Raw genomic sequence first — 21,786 nt, forward strand, 5'->3', positions numbered from 1 at the left:
CGCAAACTCCTCACTGACAACGTAAAGTGAATATTCCCAATCATATAACTTTAGACAAAGTTTTCACCTAGCCAGTGGTCGGCAAACTGTGGTTCGTGAACCACATGTGGCTTTTTGGCCTTTTGAGTTTTTAGCAAAGGCCAGCTTAGGAGTGCCCTAATTAAGGTAATAACAATGTACCTACCTATATAGTTTAAGTTTAAAAAATTTGGGCTCTCCAAAGAAATTTCCATCGTTGTCCTGTTGATATTTGGCTCTGTTGACTAATGAGTTTGCCGACCACTGACCTAGACGTATTAATTGCTGATATTTTAGAAGCAGGCTGGCTGTAAGCAAAGAACCTCATGTACTTAACTGGTATTCTCTGTGATACAGGGGTAGGTCAGAAAGGCATATGAGATAGAAGCTTGTGGCAAAGTTACAATCAAAGAATAAATAAATTGACACAACTCCCCCCATGCTGTTGATTGGAAAGTACACAAATGAGTCCATTCACACATAAGGCTTCTATGTTAAAAAAAAAAATGAAAATTTTAAAACAACCAAACAGAAAGGGGGAAATAAATCCATCTGATGAAGAAAACAAAAAAAACAAAAACAAAAAACTTCACTTAGAAAATGCCTGCTGTCTAACACCAGGTGGAGCTCCATTACTAGCAGTATTCTCTTTTCCTCTTAATTGTTCATCTTTACTCCTTATTTGCCAAACTTAAATGATCTCCATTCAACCTTCTCTTTCTTGCAACAGAAGGGTCTCCATTTGTCAACAAAATTCACATGCCTCGCATTCTCTGGCATCTTTGAAATCACACTGTCTCACACTGTCTGAATGTGGGCATTTCCCAAGTTCAAGCCTTCACTCACGGCTTTCTTCCTACCCACCTCTTTGCAGAGTCTACCTTATTCACTTGACTAACCCTGCCCTGTATGAATGCATCCCACATTCGCACCTGCAGCCCTCGCCTCCTTCTGAACCCCAGTGCTGCTCACATTTCCAATTCCTTGCTGAAGGATTCCATTTGGATTAACCTCCTGGCCTACTTGATGCCAATGTTAAGTCTAGTTTTCCTTTTTTCCCCAGCCTCAAAACACAGGAATCATCTCCCCTCCCACCCCCAGTTGACCATATAATCTAGCACCAAGTCTCTCAATGCTAAAAGTATCACATACTGAGGAATGTCAAGAAAATGACAAGACCTTGGATAAAATTAATAGTGTCACATGTTACTGATGGTGCCATAAGTGAGAAGAGAACTTTGTCTGAAAAGTAATGCTCACTGCTTTGTCCCACTGCTTTCACCTGCCAAATCTCATCTTAATAGAGAAAAAGGAGCTGTTTCTCCTTAGGGCTGGCATCTCAAGTCACCCAAATTAAAGTTCTCCCTGCCTCCAGCCTCACCCCTGCACTGTTCTTTGTTATGGGCAACCAGCCTACTCTTCTCTCAACACCAGGATTTTATAATACTATTCTAATTCACTAGGAACTGTTTCTTTTCAAAACAGTTTTCTTCCTCCCCATTCAAGTCCTACAATCCTTACCAACCCCTGATATCCTGCCTAAACTACTGTATTAGGCACCACACATCCTGTCCTCCTATCCTTCCCCACCCCATGACATGGACCCCCTGAACACAAGAACTATGGTCATGACTCAATTTAAAAAGCTCCATTTCCCCATTATCTACAGGATATTATTTTCAGTCCTCTCCATGAGTATTTAATTCTAGAGGCATGAAAAGGTTGATTCCTACCAACTTTGCCCCTTATGCTTTGCCATGCCTCCGCCCTCATTTCTACCTCTCTGGCTCATTCTACTCTCTTCTGCTGAAGAACATCTTTGTGAGCGAAATGGCCTCCTTTCCATCTAGTCCCTCTATTTTGTCTGGTGCATACAAAGCCAACAGACTTTTAAATCCTTGGCAGCCCCACCCCAGATCTGTGAGTCACCATCTCCACTTTAACAAGATCCCCAGGCAACTCAAACACACATGCAGTGTGAGAAGCCCTGGGAAGAATCAGGACCTCTTTGTGTGTGCAGTGGGCACACCTCCCTTTATGGTGCTTCTATCACAGCCACTATTTACTACATCTCTGGACGAGTCTCCCTGAGAACGGGAAGAGTATCTTACTCCATTCTGCCCCTCAGGGCCCAGCAAAGTGGATAGAATAGAGTGAGGCTTAATATACGTTTGTTGAATTAATTAATTTTTCTTTTCAGGCCAGGAGTTAGGAATGGGAGATCGGGAGAGGTAGTAAAGGGTACAAACTTTCAGTTATCGAATGAGTAATGTCTGAGGTACTAGTGTAAAATATAGTGACTAAGGCTGATAATGCCTAAGATTGATAATTGAAATCTGCTATAGCTAAGAGCTAGAAACAGCCCAAGTACCCATCAGTAGATGAATATACAAAAAAGCTGTGGCACATTTACACCACGGAATACTATGCAGCTGCAAAAAAAAAAAAAAAAAAAAAAAAAAAAAAAAAAAAGGATCTCTGAGCTTTTAAGACAGCATGGTAGGACCTGGAGAGTATTGTGCTAAGCAAAATAAACCAGTCAGAGAAAGAAAAGTATCAAACGATCTCACTCATATATGGAATCTAATGAACAAAATAAATGAACAAAATAGATCCAGAGACACAGAAGCAGAGAACTGTCAAATCTTAGAAGGAAGGTTGGGTGGGGGAGAGATTAACCAAGGAACTTACATGCATATATACATAGTCCATGTACACAGACAATTGTGTGGAGAAGGCCTGGGAGGGGTGACTGTGGGGTGGAGGAGGTCGATGGGGGGGGGGAAAGGAGGAGACATGTGTAACACTTTCCACAATGAAGACAAATTTTAAAAAATTGCTAAGAGAGCAAAACTTAAATGTTCTCTTTCACACACACACAAAAGATAAATATATGAGGTGGATGTGTTAATTAATTTGATGGTGGGAGCCCCTCCATAATGTGTACATACATACAATCACCACAATGTACACTTTACATATCTTAATACTTTCTCAATCATACCTCAATCAGGCATTTATGATTATAAATGTAGAATTATAATGGTGATCGTAATAAAACTATTAAAATTTCCTTTACAGGCAAGAGTAAGTAAATTTTGGTAATTTCATCATCTACACTGAAACATGAAACACTTAACCAAATTTATTTGTCCTTTGTTAACAGACTACAACCTATTAGCTAAATAAAAGGAGACATTTTCCTTTACATTCCTCATGATGATTTACAAGTAATAGATATTCAAATGTCCATTTGATTTTTAAATTCACAGTTAGCCACAAGTTTCACTTGATTTGGGAGGTATAGAAAAACAGGTTTTCAGAATATAAATTCATCAAATTGCTGCCCTTTAAGCAAAAACATTCTGATGAGTCATACCATCGAAACCAATAAACAAGGTTGGGCAAGCTACATATGAAAGCTTCTGGGCCGCAGCCACATGCAGTCAAGACTCAACAAGTTTAGAAAATCAACTTATTTTTCAGAAAGGAATGTTTCTGAAAGACTGAGGTTTACATACATTCCTCCATGTGCCTTGGAGTCTACAGACCTGTACCCTGAATCCAACACACAGCCTGGCACCAGAAGCAAGCTTACTCCCCAGTTATCATCCCTCTGACCTGCCCTACCCCCTTTGTAAAACAATATACATTGTTTTAATTGATTTTGAGGGAGAGAGAGAATCACTGATTGGCTGCCTCCCCCATGTCCCCACTGGGGATTGACCCTGCAACCTGGGCATGTGTCCTGACCAGGAATCGAACCGTGACCTCCTGGTCCATAGGTCAATGCTCAACCACTGAGCCAAGCCAGCCAGAATGCATTACTCCATTTTACAAATCACATTGTCACCCCCACCCGTACCACCCCCTCCGCCTAATGGCAATTTGCAGTCCTAGCCAAAGTCTTGCCCATTGTACTAGTACATGCTCTAGACTACTGGGCACTGAACCAAGCCTACTTCACCGAAGAACTAGCTCCCCTGAAACTCAGAATAACCTCGACAGTGTATTACTGTAACTATCCCCAGTTGGTAGATGAGAAAACTCTTTAGGCACTTACATGGTTTAGTTGGGTCACATCGCTGAGACCTAGAGTACAGGCCACTTACCACCAGCCTATCATCCCCTCTACGGAGCCGCAGATCAGAGGCTTCACGGCTAAGGGAAGAAGTGTCAGGCATGGAGGCCAGTGTGAGCTCCTCCTCTTTCTAGAAGGGTGTCCCTAGAGTGCAACAGTGAAAACACCACGATACAACAAGGTGCATGACTGTTTCACCCACAGGCCTAATGTTTGCCTAATGGCCGAGGTGGTCTAAAGTGCCTGTAAGCAGACTTCATATAAAGCAGCAGTGCCGGAACCAGTTTGGCTCAGTGGATAGAGCATCGGCCTGTGGACTGAAAGGCCTCAGGTTCGATTCTGGTCAAGGGCATGTACCTTGGTTGTGGGCACATCCCCAGTGGGGGTGTGTGCAGAAGGCAGTTGATCAATGTTTCTCTCTCCTCGATGTTTCTAACTCTCTATCCCTCTCTCTTCCTCTGTGAAAAATCAATAATATATATATATTTTAAAAAGCAGCAATAAAACACAGTCATCATGAGCAGTACAGGCAACATGTCAACACTGGGCTGAGAGGTTGTGAGTAACCTGAGCACCAGGTCCATAAACGATGAAGTCAGTACAGGCCTGCTCTGACGGGCAGCCCCCAAAAGGCGATGTTCACCCATTTATTCCACATTATATTATTCATCCCAGATGTGAAGCATAAAGATTAAGATCTACCTGTAGAGATATTACTGACCTTAGAGGTTTAGGCTCATGCCTTTAGCATAAACTTATAGGGAGAGAACTGGTTTTGGCTCTGTTATTATAATCATCTCTTGTCTAGGGAAGATATGGAAGAAACAACATTTGCTCTTTGCCTTATGTCAAGCATGTCAAACTCGCAGCCGCATGCAGCCCACAAGGAATACTTTTTTTGCGGCCCAGCCCATATAACAGTATGTAAGAGACATTTTAATAAAAGTGACGTATTTTTTCCAATGTCCTGTCATACATAATTATGAATAACTAGAGGCCGGGTGCATGAAATTCAGGGAAGCCCTCTCCAATCCAGGAGCCCTGATGGCTTAGACCACATGTGTCAAACACAAGGCCCGCGGGCCAAATCCGTCCCGCCAGGCCTTGCAATGTGGCCCGCACCGCGCTGTCATCACTGCACTCCGCTGCGTTTCCATCACAATGACAGTTTATGACTGTTCAGTAAACCATTCGGCCCGCGATTTAGGCTGGATTTTAGATTTTGGCCCCTTCTCTGATTGAGTTCGACACCCCTAGCTTAGACCCATTCCCTGGGGTTCTCTGCCCTCTGAGGGCCTGGCCGCTCCGAGCCCGCTGCCCAGAGGCTCTCCGTGGCTGAGGCAGGACGCTTGCCTCGTTGTGGGCTTGATCCCCAGTTGGGAGCATTTCAGGATTCTCTCTCACCAATCATGTTTCTGTCTCTCCCTCTCCCTTCCTCTCGGAAATCAATGAAAATATATTAAATTTTAAAAAGAAAAAAAGAATAAATAAAACAAAGCAAAACAAAAAAACAAAAAACTGCCATTCTCCAGATCATTGTCCCAACCCCTTGAGATTCTGCTTCCCTGAAAGGGTGGACAGTTTGGCTCAAGTTAACTCATAAAAGTTCTCTACAGATTTTACATGAACACGACATATACACCTGCTGGTTTCTGAGGGCGAGGCAACAGAATCAGTCCATGAGGTCTGCTGTGAAACTGCAGAGGCATCTGTTTTTGCTGTGGAAAGCCAGGTCACCCTTAGAAAGAGTGCAGAAAACCGGAAATGGGATTCACAGAGAGACGACAGACAGACGCACGCGAACAGAGGGATGCTCCCGCACTCTCTCCCACCAAGATAGGCCGGTTTCTCAAACATCCTCCCTCCCTGAAGTTAGTGAGCTGCGGCCTAAAGGTGGGGGAGTCAGATAAGCCCGAGGCAAGGTCCGAGGCCCTGACATCACCAGAGAGCTTTCTGCATTTGAATGAAGCCTTGGAGTGAGATCCATTGGAATGAATCGCCCTGACCTCCTCTCCTCCCCCTTGCTCCCTACCCCACTCCCTGCTCCCCGAGCCCAGGATCTGTCTGCTCCCAGATGCCTCCTCCGAACATGCCGGGTGCAGGTGGATCCCAGAGAGTGGGCAGTGCTCCCCACAGCAGTGCCCAGCTTCAGAGGGTGTTAGCACCCTGCAGCCTGTGGTGCTGCAGACCCAAGAACCCCAACACCCAGCAATGGCGGGTCCTCAGCCTCCCTTCAGACACAGGAGGAAAGACAGCCTAAGCAGCAGGCCTGAGGGACGCCTGGGAGGGACGTGCCTGCCGCGCTTCCATGTAGAAGGCCACACGCACACGCTGCCCAGGGCCCTCTGGGGCGGGGAGGGATGACTGCCTCGAAGCAAGGGTCCAGCCCTGGCCACTCAGCCAGAGGCCGGGGCGGAATGCTTGCCTTGTCGCCACGGTGACGAAGCAAGCATTCTGTCAGGCTGCTCACACTGCCAGTTCTCAGTGTCTGCCCCCCCCCCTCTCCCCCCAGGACTGGGGATCTCTGGCAGGCTGAGAGGACTGGGTGCCGCCATCTTGTGACTATAGGCAGTGCCAGCTTTGTGACAGAGTGACGGTTAATTTGCATATTACTGCCGAAGCCAGTTTGGCTCAGTGGTAGAGCGTCAGTCTGTGAACTGAAAGGTCCCAGGTTCGATTCCAGTCAAAGGCATGTACATTGGTTGTGGGCACATCCCTGGTGGGGGGTGTGCAGGAGGCAGCTGGTCGATGTTTCTCTTTCAGTGACGTTTCTAGCTCTCTATCTCTCTCCCTTCCTCTCTGTAAAAAATCAATAAAATATATATTTTAAAAAATTTTGCATATTACTCTTTTATTATATAGGACTAGAGGCCCAGTGCATGAAATTTGTGCCTGGGCCCTCAGCCCAGTCTGCACCCTTTCCAATCCAGGATTTCTCCGGGAATGTTTGACTGCCAGTTTAGGCCCAATCCCAGGGACATCCCTCTCACAATCCTGGACCACAGGCTCCTAATCACTCACCAGTCTGCCTGCCTGGTCACCCCTAACTATCCCTCCCATCCCCTGTCGACCTGATCACTCCTCACTGCCCCTGTGTACCAGCCTGATCATCCTTAACTGCCCTCCCACTGGACTGGTCACCCCTAACTGCCCCCTCTCTGCCAGCCTGGGCACTTCTAACTGCCCCCGAGTGCCGGCCTGATTGCCCTCAACTGCCCCCCTCTGCCAGCCTGGTCAACCCTCATGATGCCCCCTATTCTCCCCCTTCTCGCCCCCCCCCCCCCCCAGCCTAGTTGCTCCATGCAGCCTGCTTATTCCGTCATTTGGTCATCCCTCACTAACCCCCCCTGGACACCCCACACAGCCTACTTGTTCAGTCGTTTGGTCATCCCTCACTAACCCCCCTGCCAGCCTGGTCATAGTCAGCCATCTTGTGAGGTTGTGAGGGTTAATTTGCATATCGCCTCCTTATTATATAGGATGAACTACAATGTTCACTAATAACTGATTACTATTATACAATCATGTTGCCTTCATTTCCCTTATGTTCCTTATGTGCAGGCACACCATTTCTCTCCACTAATACCAGCAACGAATATTTTAGCAGCCAATTGCCACGTCATTAGTCTTGGACTGACTTGTATGGTGTGTGCAACAGGAAATACTTCACTTTTAGAGAACAAGAATAACAGGCTTATTTGTGTTACACTTATTAATTTGTGCATTTACTCAGCATCTGATAAGTTAATGTTCAAAAAAAAATATTAGTTTTCTTAAATGTTCTATTATTTTATGTTAATGACTACTCATTTATTTCAGCCCTTTGTATTCAGCATGTCTCTATTGAAATAAACCTGCATTGCTATGAAAATCGAAGCTTTTGTGTGTGTGTATTAGTTTTTGTGACTCGCTTAAACCTTGTTTATTTGGCCCGTGTTAGCCTTTGAGTTTGACATGCTTGCCTTAGGTGGTAACACAGAGAGTCTACTGGATCTGAAATATACCTTCATCAAACAAGCAATTTACTAGGACAATCAACTTGGAAAGCCAAATTAATTGTATAGCACTCATCTGAAATATAATCATTAAGGTATGCCCTGCAATACTAAAAATCCAAAAGAAAGTTTTATTAAGTGGAAAAAAAGGATACTGTTAGGTATAAACTTAAAAAGCAGAATCTATACATTGAAAAATTACAGAAGGATATACTAGAATTTTATGAGACTGTTATGGGATACAGTCCAGGGGGACATGGAAGAAAAGAGTAGAAAAAAGCAGGAAAGGGGAATGTCCCCTCCATACTTCATGAACTGGCATATTCCTCCATGTGAATTTTCTTACTACATTCAGCATATTTTTATAACAAAAACCAATAAGTATTATTAAAGTCAAATATCTAATCAGATAAAAGATGCTTGAGACAAAACAAAGAAACCAAGAATGCATAAAATGAATAAATACTTAATGCAAGTAGATTCTATAATTATTCCTACACACCTGTAAGCCTTATGTATTCTTTTTTTTAAATATATATATTATTGATTTTTTTACAGAGAGGAAGTGAGAGGGATAGAGAGTTAGAAACATCGATGAGAGAGAATCATCGATCAGCTGCCTCTTGCACACCCCCTACTGGGGATGTGCCCGCAACCAAAGTACATCCCTTGACCGGAATCGAACCTGGGACCTTTCAGTCCGCAGGCCGACGCTCCATCCACTGAGCCAAACCGGTTTCGGCAAGCCTTATGTATTCTTTAATTCTTTTAATTTTACTAAGAAAAACAAATGAGAGAAACCAGCACCTTACATGGATATTTTTATATGGCTGTGATAGAAAATTCTTTATGATGCCATAATGGTGTGTTTTCTGGGACTAGACATGAAAGCTACCGAATGAGCTTCTCAATGGCACTCCTTTGTTCTGGCGCTTACAAATGACTCATTCTCTGGGAGAAAGCTCCCAGGGCCTGCACAGGTTCGTACTGCAATCGCTCAGCTCCACTTGGCCTCCTCCATTCTTCAAAGAAGGGCCTGGGAGAGAAGGTGGGTCCCACACGGCTCACAAAACACAGTACCCTGAGAGGTTCCCAATGCCACAGACACACCTACCAGACTAGGCACCTTCTCCTCTCTGAACTCTCAGCGAGACAAGAAGGAATTCTGCACGAGCACATTTTTCATGAGGCTATTCGGCATTAAAAAAAAAAAAAAAAGTGGCTGCTTTTTACATTTGATAAAATTCATGAGTTTTAATTTAAAAAAAACTTGATTATTACCTATGTTAGAAGACACAGGTCATCTTAATAAAAATCTGGACAATGGGTTCACGGAGGGAGTTGTGTTACACTGGTCATACTTGTTTGCATAGTATGGTAACTGTATGTAATGGCAAAGCACAGATGTATAGGAAGGGTGCTAGGGACAGCTGACATCTTACTTTAGAAATCACTACCAAACGTTTTCCACAAAAATCACACACTAGAGTAGGGGTGTCGAACTCAATCAGAGAAGGGGCCAAAATCTAAAATCCAGCCTAAATCGCGGGCCGAATGGTTTACTGAACAGTCATAAACTGTCATTGTGATGGAAACGCAGCGGAGTGCAGTGCTGACAGCGCGGTGCGGGCCACATTGCAAGGCCTGGAGGGACGGATTTGGCCCGCGGGCCTTGTGTTTGACACATGTGCACTAGAGAATGCACTGTACCGCATCACATTAAAATACCCTGCTCCGTGACTCGCGTTGCTTAGTAGGAGCGCAGGTATCTTGGGGAAGAAAAAGAAAATGAGGCTGGAGGGGAGGACAGTTTGCAGCAGGCATTCAATAGCTAAAGATGGCACCAACGTCCAGGCTAAAAGCCTCACACCTTAATGGATGGCGGTGAGGCCTGGAGGGAGGAGGGAGAGGCAGGTTGCCGCAGCTTTCTCAGCATTTGCATCTGGACTTGGTCACGTGGTAGGCAGTGTGCAGAGCTGACTGCAGGGAAGCGTGTGAAATCAAGGAGACAGCTTAGGAGGCCAATGCACTGCCAGGGCTCGGGGCCATGCAGATTTTAGCTAGACGGCGGAAAGGAGACTGCTGAGGTCAGTACTATGTGAACAAACTATTAAAAAAAATACGTGTGTGTGTGTGTGTTAAAATATAAATTATTATATTGTTACGTAAAACATAATGAATTGTAATAAGGAAAGCAAGCAGCAGGGCCATTAACTACTAGAGTCAGAACCAGAAAATGCCAAATAAACAGACAAAAGTAGTTAAAATACCAAGAAGAAAAAGAGAGAGAGAGAGAGAGAGAGAGAGAGAGAGAGTGTGTGTGTGTCTTGGCTTATTTAAACATAACTCCCTAGAGAAAGTGACCTTAGGTGTAATTATCTACAGTAACTATAAATTATTATTATAAATTAAACTAAGTCTGCCCAAAGGGATAAAAAAAAATAACAATAACATATGGGAGAAATAATTCATACCAACTCAAAACTGTGGCTCTAAGTTTAGTCTCAACCCAAAAGGACTAAATTCTCACATTAACACTAATGTAGACATTAAAAATTTATCTTCACTGGTAGAGCATTGTCAAAAAACTATTTAAATAGGAAAAACCAAGATGGCGGCATAGGGCAGACACATGAATGCAACCTACCACAACAAGTTTGAGTTTGGAACTGAAAAACAGTGGAAACATCACCCTGAGGTGCCGGACGGCTGGCTGAGGGGAGGCTCTACCATCTGGGAAGGAGAGAGAAGGCACGCTGAACCTCAGGAACTGTGAAGGTGCAGAGAACTGTGATTGCGAAAAGGCAGCCACCCGACTTCGCTGCTGGCTTGCTTGCGGAGCACGGAGAGGGCGGGCTGAGTTCGCTACTAGCTTACTCCCTGCACGCAGAGAGGGCGGACAGTTAATGTGCAGCGGCTGGCTTTCTTGTTCGGGAGGAAAACAGAATCACCCTATTGCGCTGATAGACGGCCCCAGACAGGGAGAGGCCAGACTGTCGGGCAGTGGGCAGGGATCTCTCGGAGGTGTGTGAAGCCAATGGCCGTTGCTGAGGGACTGGAAACCAGACCCTTGTAGGGAGGGGCTGAATAAAGCTTGTCTGCACCACCTGAGACTATGCCCCATCCAAGCAGAGCACAGAGGCCCTTCCAGTGGCTAGCTTTCTCATTCGCTGCCAATAGGACTCTCTTAGGGAGGGGCAGACAGGAATCTAAAGCTTGTCTGCGCCTATACCAAAGAGGTGTGTGCATCTGCAACCAATTGAGCTGGATTCAACAAAGCTTGTCTGTGCCACCCCTAGACTCTGCCCCATTCAAGCGGAATACAGAAACCCTCCTAGCTGAGACACTTCTGATCCTCATAGCCCACTGGCTTGGAGATCAACGCTTCCCAGTGATACCAACAACAAGCAAGGCTTAACAACAAGACTGCCCACCCATCCCACAAAGGTCTACACCAGGCGTCTTCAAACTACGGCCCGCGGGCCACATGTGGCCCGCAGAGGAGTCTGATCCAGCCCGCCAGGTTTTTTGGACAGTGAGCGCAGCCGAGGTGTTACAGTAGGAATTAGTAGTTCATATAGTCCGGCCCTCCAGCTCTCTGAGGGACCGTGATCTGGCCCCCACTTTAAAAAGTTTGAAGATGCCTGGTCTACACCAAGACTGTCCACCTCAGGTAACTGGGAGGCTGACTCAATGAACCATATAGGACACCTTAGAACACAAAGCCACCCTACCAACTCAGGGAAGCTGTGAAAATGCCAAGACAAGGAAATAGATCACAAACAAAAGAAACGGAGGAAAAAAAGAGACTGGATATAGAGCTCAAAACCACGCTTATAAGGTTTTTCAAGAATTTCCTAGAGCCGGGACCGGTTTGGCTCAATGGATAGAACGTCAGCTTGGGGACTGAAGGGCCCCGGGTTCAATTCCGGTCAAGGGCATGTACCTTGGTTGTGGGCATATCCCCAGTAGGGGGTGTGCAAGAGGCAGCTGATCGATGACTCTCTCTCATTGATGTTTCTAACTATCTATCTCTCTCCCTTCCTCTCTGTACAAAAATCAATAAAATATATTAAAAAAAAAAAAAAAAGAATTTCCTAGAAAAGGTAAGACCTATGAGGAGTTGAAAAGGGATCAATAAGAACTATTAAGGGATCAACAAGAAATAAAGAATACATTGTCTAAAATAAAAAATATTATACAGAGTCCTAAAAACAGAATGAAAGATCACAAGAATCAAGTCTAAGATTTGGAACATAAAGAGCCAGAAGACACTCCTCTGCAGAAGCAAGAAGACAAGAGAATCCAGAAAGTTGAAGATAATGTAAGAAACCTCTGGGACAACTTCAAGCGAACCAACATCAGAATTATGGGGGTCCCAGAAGATGAGAGAGAGCAAGATATCGAAAACATATTGAAAGAAATAGTGACAGAAAACTTCCCCCACCTGGTGAAAGAATTAGACTTATCAGTCCAAGAAGCGCACAGAACTCCAAACAAAAGGAATCCAAAGAAGACCACACCAAGACACATCATAATTAAAATACCAAGAGCAAAAGACAAAGAGAGAATATTAAAAGCAGTAAGAGAAAAGCAGGTAGTTACCTATAAAGGAGCACCCATGCAATTGTCAGCTGATTTCTCAACAAAAACCATGCAGGCCAGACGGGAATGGCAAGAAATATTCAAGGTGATGAATAGCAAGAACCTACAGCCAAAGATAATCTATCCAGTAAAGTTATCACTCAGAATCGAAGGCCAGATAAAGAGCTTCATTAATAAAAAATAAAAAAAAAAGCTAAAGGAGTTCATCACCACCAAACCAGAATTATATGAATTGCTGAAGGGGGTTCTTTCGGAAGAAAAAGTAAAAAAGATAAAAACTATGAACAACAAATACATAACTATCAACAAGTGAATCTAAAAACCAAGGGAATTAAAAAAAATCTGATGAATAATATTAACTGGTGAATATAATAGAATCAGAGGTATAAAAGGGGAGTGAACTGACGATTCTCGGGGAAAAGAGGAGTGGGGGGTGCGGGAAGAGACTTAACATAAACTGTGCATCTATGGATGAGAACAATGGGGGGGTGGGTAAAGGGCAGGGGTTGGGGTGGGAACCTGATGGAGGGGAGCAATGGAGGAGGGGGGAGGAATGAGGAACATTTGTAATAATATGAACAATAAAGATTTATTTAAAAAAAACTATTTAAATAAACCTGATATTATGCTTACAAAATAAATACTATACAACAGTTTTCCAATATACCAGAAAAAATTGGAAAAAATGTTATGTCTATTGGGGTATAAGTCAATTATCAAAAAGTGCTAGTATTATGGGAAAATACAAAACTGAGGAGCCCCAGGTCCAAAGTAAGTGGTGTATGACTATGAACTGCCAGTGCTTACTATCAAAAAACATTTAAATTGGGTTAAAAAAAAAAACATAAAAATAAGCATAATAATCAAATATAGATTAGTTTCCTTTTCAGTAGAGAAGGACTTGTTAAGCATGAAAACAAAGGAACTGTTAAAGGACAAGACGCATTTGACACTATAAAAATGGGAAATTAACAAACAAACAAACACCATAAAAGAGCATAGAGTAAAATACAGGACAAAAGACAACAGATAAGATCAAACCGACAAAAAAGAATCATATGCCCCAAAATATAAGTGAGCAAAAGCTCTAAGCTAAAGCGTACATACAAATAGTCAATACATTGTATTTTTAATTTAACCTGATTGTATCTAACGACTTTCCTGACTCCCCAACTGCCATTCCTAATCCCCATTCCCATGGCTCACATTCTATAGAAAGGCCTAAAAAGCCCAATACTGTGTCTCCCACCTTTCTTCAAGTTAGGGGTGACCAGGTGATCCGACCTCTGCCAGTAAGACTTCAAGATCCGAGCACTAGGGGAGGAGGTGCTGAGAAAGATCTCTCCTCCCTGACAAATGGAGCCCGGCATGTCAGGAGGGAGCTCTCCTCCGGCTGCTGTCCCTTGCCCTCAGCCTCTGGACACGGCAGTAGGAGCACTTAACACGTGGAACTCTTAGTGACCATACTGTAACTGAAAAGGCACGGGCGAGAGCAGCATGCTGAGGCAGGAGGGGAAGGACAGAAAGATAACATTATTGAAGCACCAAGTCCGGAACTGCCTGCCTCTCGACACACACACAACCTTCTGGTTTAACCCAATTTGTGTTTTTCATGATATCTTCCCATTGGCGAGAGCCTGGATGAACCAAGAGGGTATTATGCTCAGTGAAATAAGTCAGACACAGAAAGGCAAATACCGTATGAACTGGTTTATAGGTGGCATCTAAAGAGCAAAATAAATGGAGAAATGGAACAGAAACAAAACAGACTCGTAGATAGAGAACAGACTGACAGTTGCCGGAGGGCAGGGGGGTTGGTTGCTTGGTGAAAAAGGTGAAGGGGTTAAGAAGGACAGATCGGTAGTTACAGAACAGTTAAGGGGACAGTGTAGGGAATGTAGTCAACAATATTGTAATAACTAAGTACGGAGCCAGGTGGATACTGAAAATATCAAGGAGCTCACTTTGTGAAATAACACCTATAATTACCTAACCACTATGCTGTACACCTGAAACTATGAAAGTCAACTGTAATTGAACAATAAAATTCTTGAAAAGACAAATTGTGTTCTTAATGACCACATTCCCAATCTTCTTTCTCCTTGGAACACACGTCCCTGACGTGCCTTCCAGAATCACTCATGACGGACTTCCTGCCTACCTGCCCTGCTGCTCCTTCTTGAACTCCTTTGTAATTAATTCTCCCTCATTTCCCTAGCCCTTTGAGGCTTGGGAGTACTCCAGGGGGACTTTATAGTGCTCCAGGGAGGTCCCCAGAGGTGGCTGGCAGTGTAGTATTCCAGGTGACACTGTCAGGACCTGCCTCTGCAAGCGTGCTCACAAGAGTCTGCTGCAGCTGCTGCTGCAAAAAAAAAGAGTCTGCTGCTTCGGATGGAGATTAGACAAAAATAACTTCCTTAGTCACAGGCCTGGGACCATGGGTCCCACAACCATGGGTGCAACACACCCAAGATTTCGAGGGGCTGCATCTTTCTGGAGCCACCATACAAAGATGATGACACGGGTCTTCAGATGTTTGTTCCTCGGCACATGTTTTGCCTGGTAGGGAATGAGCTCACCTGGCACTCGCCCTGAGAATTCCTAACAAAACGAGGAAGGCATGTGGGGAGCCTCCTGGCTCATTAGCAGCCCAGGTTCACGAGCTTTGAACAATGAGGTCATTGAGATTCCCAGTAGATCGTCATCTTAAGTTTATTTATTATTAATTAGAAGATTGCAAAAGTAAGCAAGTGCATAAAATTTGCACAAATTCACTTGAAAGAAATCACCGCCGAAGCTGGTTTGGCTCAGTGGTAGAGCATCGGCCTGCGGACTGAAGGGTCCCAGGTTCGATTCTGGTCAAGGGCATGTACCTTGGTTGCGGGCACATCCCCAGTGGGGGGTGTGCAGTAGGCAGCTGATCGATGTTTCTACCTCATCGACGTTTCTAGCTCTCTCTCTCTCTCCCTTCCTCTCTGTAAGAAATCAATAAAATATATATATATATTTTAAAATCACCTAATCTCATAAAAGCGCGTTGCAAAACAGGAGAAAGCAGAACCTGCCCAGCCCATTACCCAAAGCTGCTACTCTGAATCTTGACTCTTACAATCACAGCTTCATCTCCAAGTGGATCTATGTCTATACACTGCCGCCTTCCCTTCGTTTACCAGTGCACTGGACACATTCCGACGCTCCCGTGGCCGGGTTGTCAATCACCCCAGCTCCTGTTCATCAGCTCTTTCCCCAGAGGCTTCCTGACCCGCTACACAGTCTTACTGTCTTAAACCTCTGACAAGAACACAGCCTTTGAGGTGCTTCTCAGTCTTCAGGCTTTGCAAGTTAACATGACTCAAACTAAACCATCCGTCTCCTGCTCACCTCTTCTTGCTACTCTTATTAGGAAAAACCTATTCCGCTTCATGGTCACCAGAATGAGAAAACAGAGGAAACACTTAGGATTATTCACCACTAAAGGGCCCTCTTTCTCCAAAACATCTTCTAATATCTTCATCTGCTTTCGAGTCCCAAATACTAGTATGATTCTTACAAGCTTGTGTCCAGACTATTAGGACCGCCCTGCCTTCACCTCCCTTGAGGCTCACCTATCACTTATCCAAACACAAGGTTTGCTCAAGGCATGATTGCTCCCCAGACACACTACTTCCTTTCATGACTCTACATTTGCACCCGGGAATGCCAGCAACCTTTCATGCCTGGCCAACTCCTACAGGAATATTTCAAGGCCAGTCTGAATGTCACGGCTCTTCTCCAGTCTTCCTGAGGCTGAGTTAAGGGGGTTCCCTCTACTGTGAACACAAAGAACTTCATACAAATCTCCACTCCGATCAAGTCTGACATCTATAAACACCTGTTGTGCAGAGCACTGGAAAATATAAAAATAACTCAGACCTGGACTCCATCCTCATGGCTCTCACAGTTTTGTAGGAACAAATACTGTGTTTCCCCGAAAATAAGACATCCTCTGAAAATAAGACATCCTCTGAAAATAAGACCTACTTACAGGTTTCCTTCTGAGTGAAATATAAGGCATCCCCCCGAAAATAAAGCCCCCCCTAGGATAAACGAGAGATTTGGTCCACTGATTCTGAAAGAAATGGAGTCACAAGAACTTCACCAGGAAATTCAGGAATTGGATTGTTATGATGATGTTCCAGAAGATGATGACATGATTGTCATTGAATAAATGAGTAAATTCTTGATACTGTAGAATTCACAGTTTGTCTGGTTTGTGTTGACAACTACCGTACTACCGTACTGTATACAGGTAATAAATTTCCTTTATTTTCATTTAACAATAAATGTGTACCGTATTCTTCTTCATGGAAAAATAAGACATCCCCTGAAAATAAGACCTAGTACATCTTTGGGAGCAAACATTAATATAAGACACTGTCTTATTTTCGGGGAAACAGGGTATGTAAGAAAATAATTACAGTAGAGAATGATAAATACCACAGAGGCCAGGCGTTCAGCTGGGGTTTGAAGAACAAAGAATCTGAATTCAAATGACTGGCTTCAATACCTCCTCACCTCACCCTCCAGTAGTGAGCTCATTAAAAGGGCACCCACCGTGTTTGTATCCTCAGAGTCCAGCACATAACAGACACCCAAAACCTTTCTTGCATGGAAAAATAAGACTACAGCATGCACGTTAAGAGCATGGAGGCAGGAAAAATAAGACTACAATACATGATGACACAGTAAGCGCAGTTTGAGTCATTCCATAAAGCAATCTTCCCCAGAAGTATTTGCCAGGTGAGAAGAATTGTAAGAACGCCTGCAAAACGATCAAGAATTCCAGCGATGACGTCGGGAAGGAAGGTAGCATGCCTGTCTGTCACGTGCCTACAAGGTGCTGCTCGGTAGGCCCCCTCCCCGACCCCACCTCACATGCTGGTCAGCTCAGCAAGCACCACCCGTACCGCCTCACCTCGACTTGGCACTTGCTGTCCCCTCCTCCGGCAAAGTCCTTCCATCTGACACCCAACTGTGTCCCTCCTTCTCCTCCTTGGGGGTTGGCTCAAATGTCACCTGCTCAGTAAGGCCTTCCTGCAGACCCTATTCAAACACCTAACGCCATCACTGCTGTGTTTTTGTCCTCATCCCTTCCCACCACCTTACCTACTAAACGCCGTGCTGGCCTGTGTTCTGACTCACCCTCCTAGAATTCAAGCTCTGCAAGGGCAAGCATTTCCTCCTTCTCGGCACCTCCAGCGGCTCCCAGCTCAGCAGGCACGGCCGGCCGCCGCTTGTTGAAGGAATGAGGGTGTGGAGGGCTCCCCCTCAGCATGCGCACACAGAGGTGAAGGGCAGAGGCCTTGGCACGGGCTTCCTGGTCTGTTTCCTCCCCCACCCATTGCAACTGGGTACCCTGGGGCACGTTACGTAAGCTTTCAAGACCTCACCTCCCTCATTTGTAGAGAGGGGGTAATCATAGTATCCGTACCTCGTGAGCCGCAAGAATTACACAAAACGATGCATTTGGAAAGCTTAGAACCGGGCTTGGCACCTCACGGGCCCTCAAAACACATCACCACGGTTATTGTTTACGGAAAGAAACCTTGAGATGTATTCTCTAAGAAGCGTGTTAATTGCATACAAGTATAGAAACATCTAGGAGCGACACATTCAAGTTAGCCGTTAGGATAAGCCCGGGGTGACCCCCCCTGGTTTTCTAATAATGAGTTTGTGGAAGCATGTGAATACATTTCCCGCCATTTTGCTTGTTCTCCCTGTCTCTCAGACGCTTGCCTCGAAAAGGCTATAATGGTATAAAATAAATAGAAATGACTTCAATTCCCTTTAACACTAAGTACACAGAAACCAGCTTACACCCAGAAAAGCAACTAAGAGGGAAACCGCTTGGCGTGAAAGAAGAGAAACTGCAGGACAGGCAAGTCCTTACAGGTGGGATGCACTCCGGGTGTGAGAGGAATGTATCCTGTTAACCCACGAGGGACTGAGTTAAACGAAGGTACACTCTTTTGAGATGTTATGTCTCTTTCTCCGGAACAAAACGGAGGCCTTTCTTTAGGCTCTGGCATAGCGAGGCGGGTCCCGAACATGCATTCTTCTTTTCCGAGAGCACGAAGCGGCCCCTCCCCACCCGCCAGCTCCGGGGGCTCTGTGGCCGCAGGTCCACACACAGCAGCCCTCGCCCTCCAGGGGCAGTGGAAGGGCCCACAGGGGGGGAGTGCATTCCGTACAATCTGCCCTGTCCTTCCTGGCTCAGGCTGGGCCCCGCACACACACCTCTGTCACCCACAGCCTGGTACGGCCCCTGAAGGTGCGGGCAGACGTGTCTCTGGAAACGCCTGAATCCATCTGGTGGCGTTAACATGCAATAACGGTGTAAAATATTTTACATCATGATCAATAGATTTCTATTGGCATAACCTGGAAAAATTGCTTAACTTCTCTGTGATGGTTTCCTCATCTGCAAAATGGGGGGTGAGCCTCCCAAAACTGTGGTGAGGATTAAGTGAATTTGTAGGTGAAATGATTAAGACAGAGCCTGAAACTCAGTAAGCATTTAAGACGCGCGAGCTGCTAACATTAGCATTATAAATTATCATTAGAAATAGTGTCCCCCACTCTCTCATCCTGTTTGAGTGGTTAAAACTCACACATGCCCCCAAACGAAGCCTCGGGTACTTTGGATCTGCTTTGTTGTCATCCCTTATAATCTGGTTTCTTATGAATGCCCTGGTTTTGCCCCATGGTGCTTCGTTCCAATTCTTTCTCATCCTCCCTTGACAGCTTCAAGAAAGCGGCTATCTGGCCGGGACCGGTTTGGCTCAGTGGATAGAGCATTGGCCTGTGGACTGGAAGGTCCCGGGTTCGATTCCGGTCAAGGGCATGTACCTTGGTTGCGGGCACATCGCCGGTGGGGGCTGTGCAGGAGGCAGCTGGTTGATGTTTCTCTCTTATGGATGTTTCTAGCTCTCTATCCCTCTTCCTTCCTCTCTGTAAAAAATCGATAAGATATATATTTTTTTAAAAGGAAAAATAACAAAGTGGCTATCGGAGCTCCAGGCCTGGTCTGCGGCTTGGTCCCCTGAAAGGAGTCATTGAAACCCCAGGTCAGCTGGAACACTCCTGCAGCTCACCTTTCAGCGCGGTAACCTTGTATGAGCACAGAGGATGTCCACTCGGGCTCGGTTTTCTAAGACACAAGCACGTCATTGTACAGCGGGTGGCAACATGCTCTCCGTGATCTGAGGGCACTTTGTTCCTGCTCCTGGGCCCCTCCGCGGTGTTCTACTTTTCCCTCCGCGGTGATTAACTTTCCCATCCGTCCTACAAACACCGCTCCGAGCATCCAAACAAGTGAACAGCTGTTCACGTTTTAACAACATAGCGCAGCATAAGCAAGACTTTCAGTGCAAACCCACACTGCTCAGTGGTCTGCTTATACTAAATTTCCCCCCCGCCCCCATTTACACATGGTAAACCGCCAAGGGAAATGTAATTCCGTGTTTAGCTCAGATTGAGAACTCTGAATGTATAACTTAGTTGCCAAGAGTGTTTATACAGGTTAATAAGAGCTTAATAAACTTCCCTGTCTTTTTTTTATTAAGACTAAACAGATCTTTTTTTCCCCCCCTCTTTTTACGGCATTGACATTATACAGTATACAGTAAATACAGTATACTTAAAAATAATTCACTCTTGCCCTAACCGGTTTGGCTCAGCGGATAGAGCATCGTCCTGCAGAGTTGAAGGGTCCTAGGTTCGATACCAGCCAAGGGAATATATCTTAGTTGCGGACACATCCCCAGGGGGTGGGGTGCAGAAGGCAGCTGATCAATGTTTCTCTCTCATCGATGTTCCTAACTCTCTATCCTTCTCCCTTCCTCTCTGTAAAAAAAAAAAAAAAAAAAAAAAAAAAAATCAATAAAAATATATTAAATAAATAAATAAATAAATAGTTCACTCTTTGATGGGACCGATCACCTGCATAAAAGAATCCCATCTTGTAAGACACAGGGGTGGGCAAAAGTAAGTTAATAATAATACATAATAATGCGAGAATGAACTTTACTTTGCATACTCACAACTGTAAACCTACTTTTGCCCACCCGTGTATATCCCGGATATTGGCCACATTTCTTAAAAGCATGTGCACTTCAGGTTTTCTGGGATTTGCCCATCGTGTGGCCCAGCAGTAGCCACGACTCGGATAATTAGGGGAGCTCCACAGTGCCCCCAGAAAGATGACTACAAACGCTGGCAGGGCCTCAGGTTCTTAAACCCTCACACGTCAGAGATGCGAAGGCTGAAGCCAGGGCGGGTAAGGGACTCGCCCAGGCAGTGCTCGGTGCAAGAGTGATCCTGGAGCCCAGGGCTCCTCACCATAGGCCAGGCTGCCGTGGTGTGGCTCCTCCAGGCCACCAACACACAGACACTCCGGCAACCACTGGCAAACCCCATGAGCCTTGTCAGGCAGCAACAACAGTAAGAACCAAGGCTTCGATCTCACTTATGTCTCAACTCCCTGTCTGTGGCAACATCCAAAATAAGGACCACACGCGGCTGTGCAGTTCAGTGGTTGCACAGCGACCTGTGAACCAGGAGGTCTCCGTTAGAGTCTGGTCAGAGAACTTGCCTGGTGCGGGCTAGATCTCCAGGGGGAGGCGTGCAGGAGGCAGCTGACCAATGATTCTCTCTCATCATTGATGTTTCTCTCTCTCTCCCCTCCTCTCTGAACTCAATAAAAATACTAGTCTATTTAAAAATAATAGTAATAAGGATCAGGGATTCTCTGAATTTCTTTCGCTTCTCTTCTGTTTTTCTCCCAAAGGATGAAGGCGCTGCTAATTTTTCTTCCTCCGCCCACACCTCTGCCCGAGTCTGTGCCTCAGAATCTCAGCACCCTGACACCGGGCCTGCCTCTCAGTGGACATCCTTAAAACCCTCTGCACGTCACAGGCTTCTCACCTGGGCAGCTTCTAACAGGACTGGAAAGCAGACACCAAGGCATGGAGCTGTCCAGAGACACTCTGGGTTTTGGTGGTTTGTTATTGTAGTTTCTGAACACACAATGCTAGAGGCACTTTTGTT

General features: G+C 45.1%; 1 protein-coding gene across 2 annotated transcripts in view; it reads right to left on the reverse strand.

Moving 5' to 3' along the window:
* MTUS1 (microtubule associated scaffold protein 1) overlaps window positions 1-21,786 on the reverse strand; it is a 128,472-nt gene that overhangs the window by 60,794 nt on the left and 45,892 nt on the right. The window lies entirely within an intron of this gene.

The sequence above is a fragment of the Pipistrellus kuhlii genome, unplaced genomic scaffold (genome assembly GCF_014108245.1).
Source record: "Pipistrellus kuhlii isolate mPipKuh1 unplaced genomic scaffold, mPipKuh1.p scaffold_m20_p_3, whole genome shotgun sequence".
In the NCBI taxonomy this organism is placed as follows: domain Eukaryota; kingdom Metazoa; phylum Chordata; class Mammalia; order Chiroptera; family Vespertilionidae; genus Pipistrellus; species Pipistrellus kuhlii.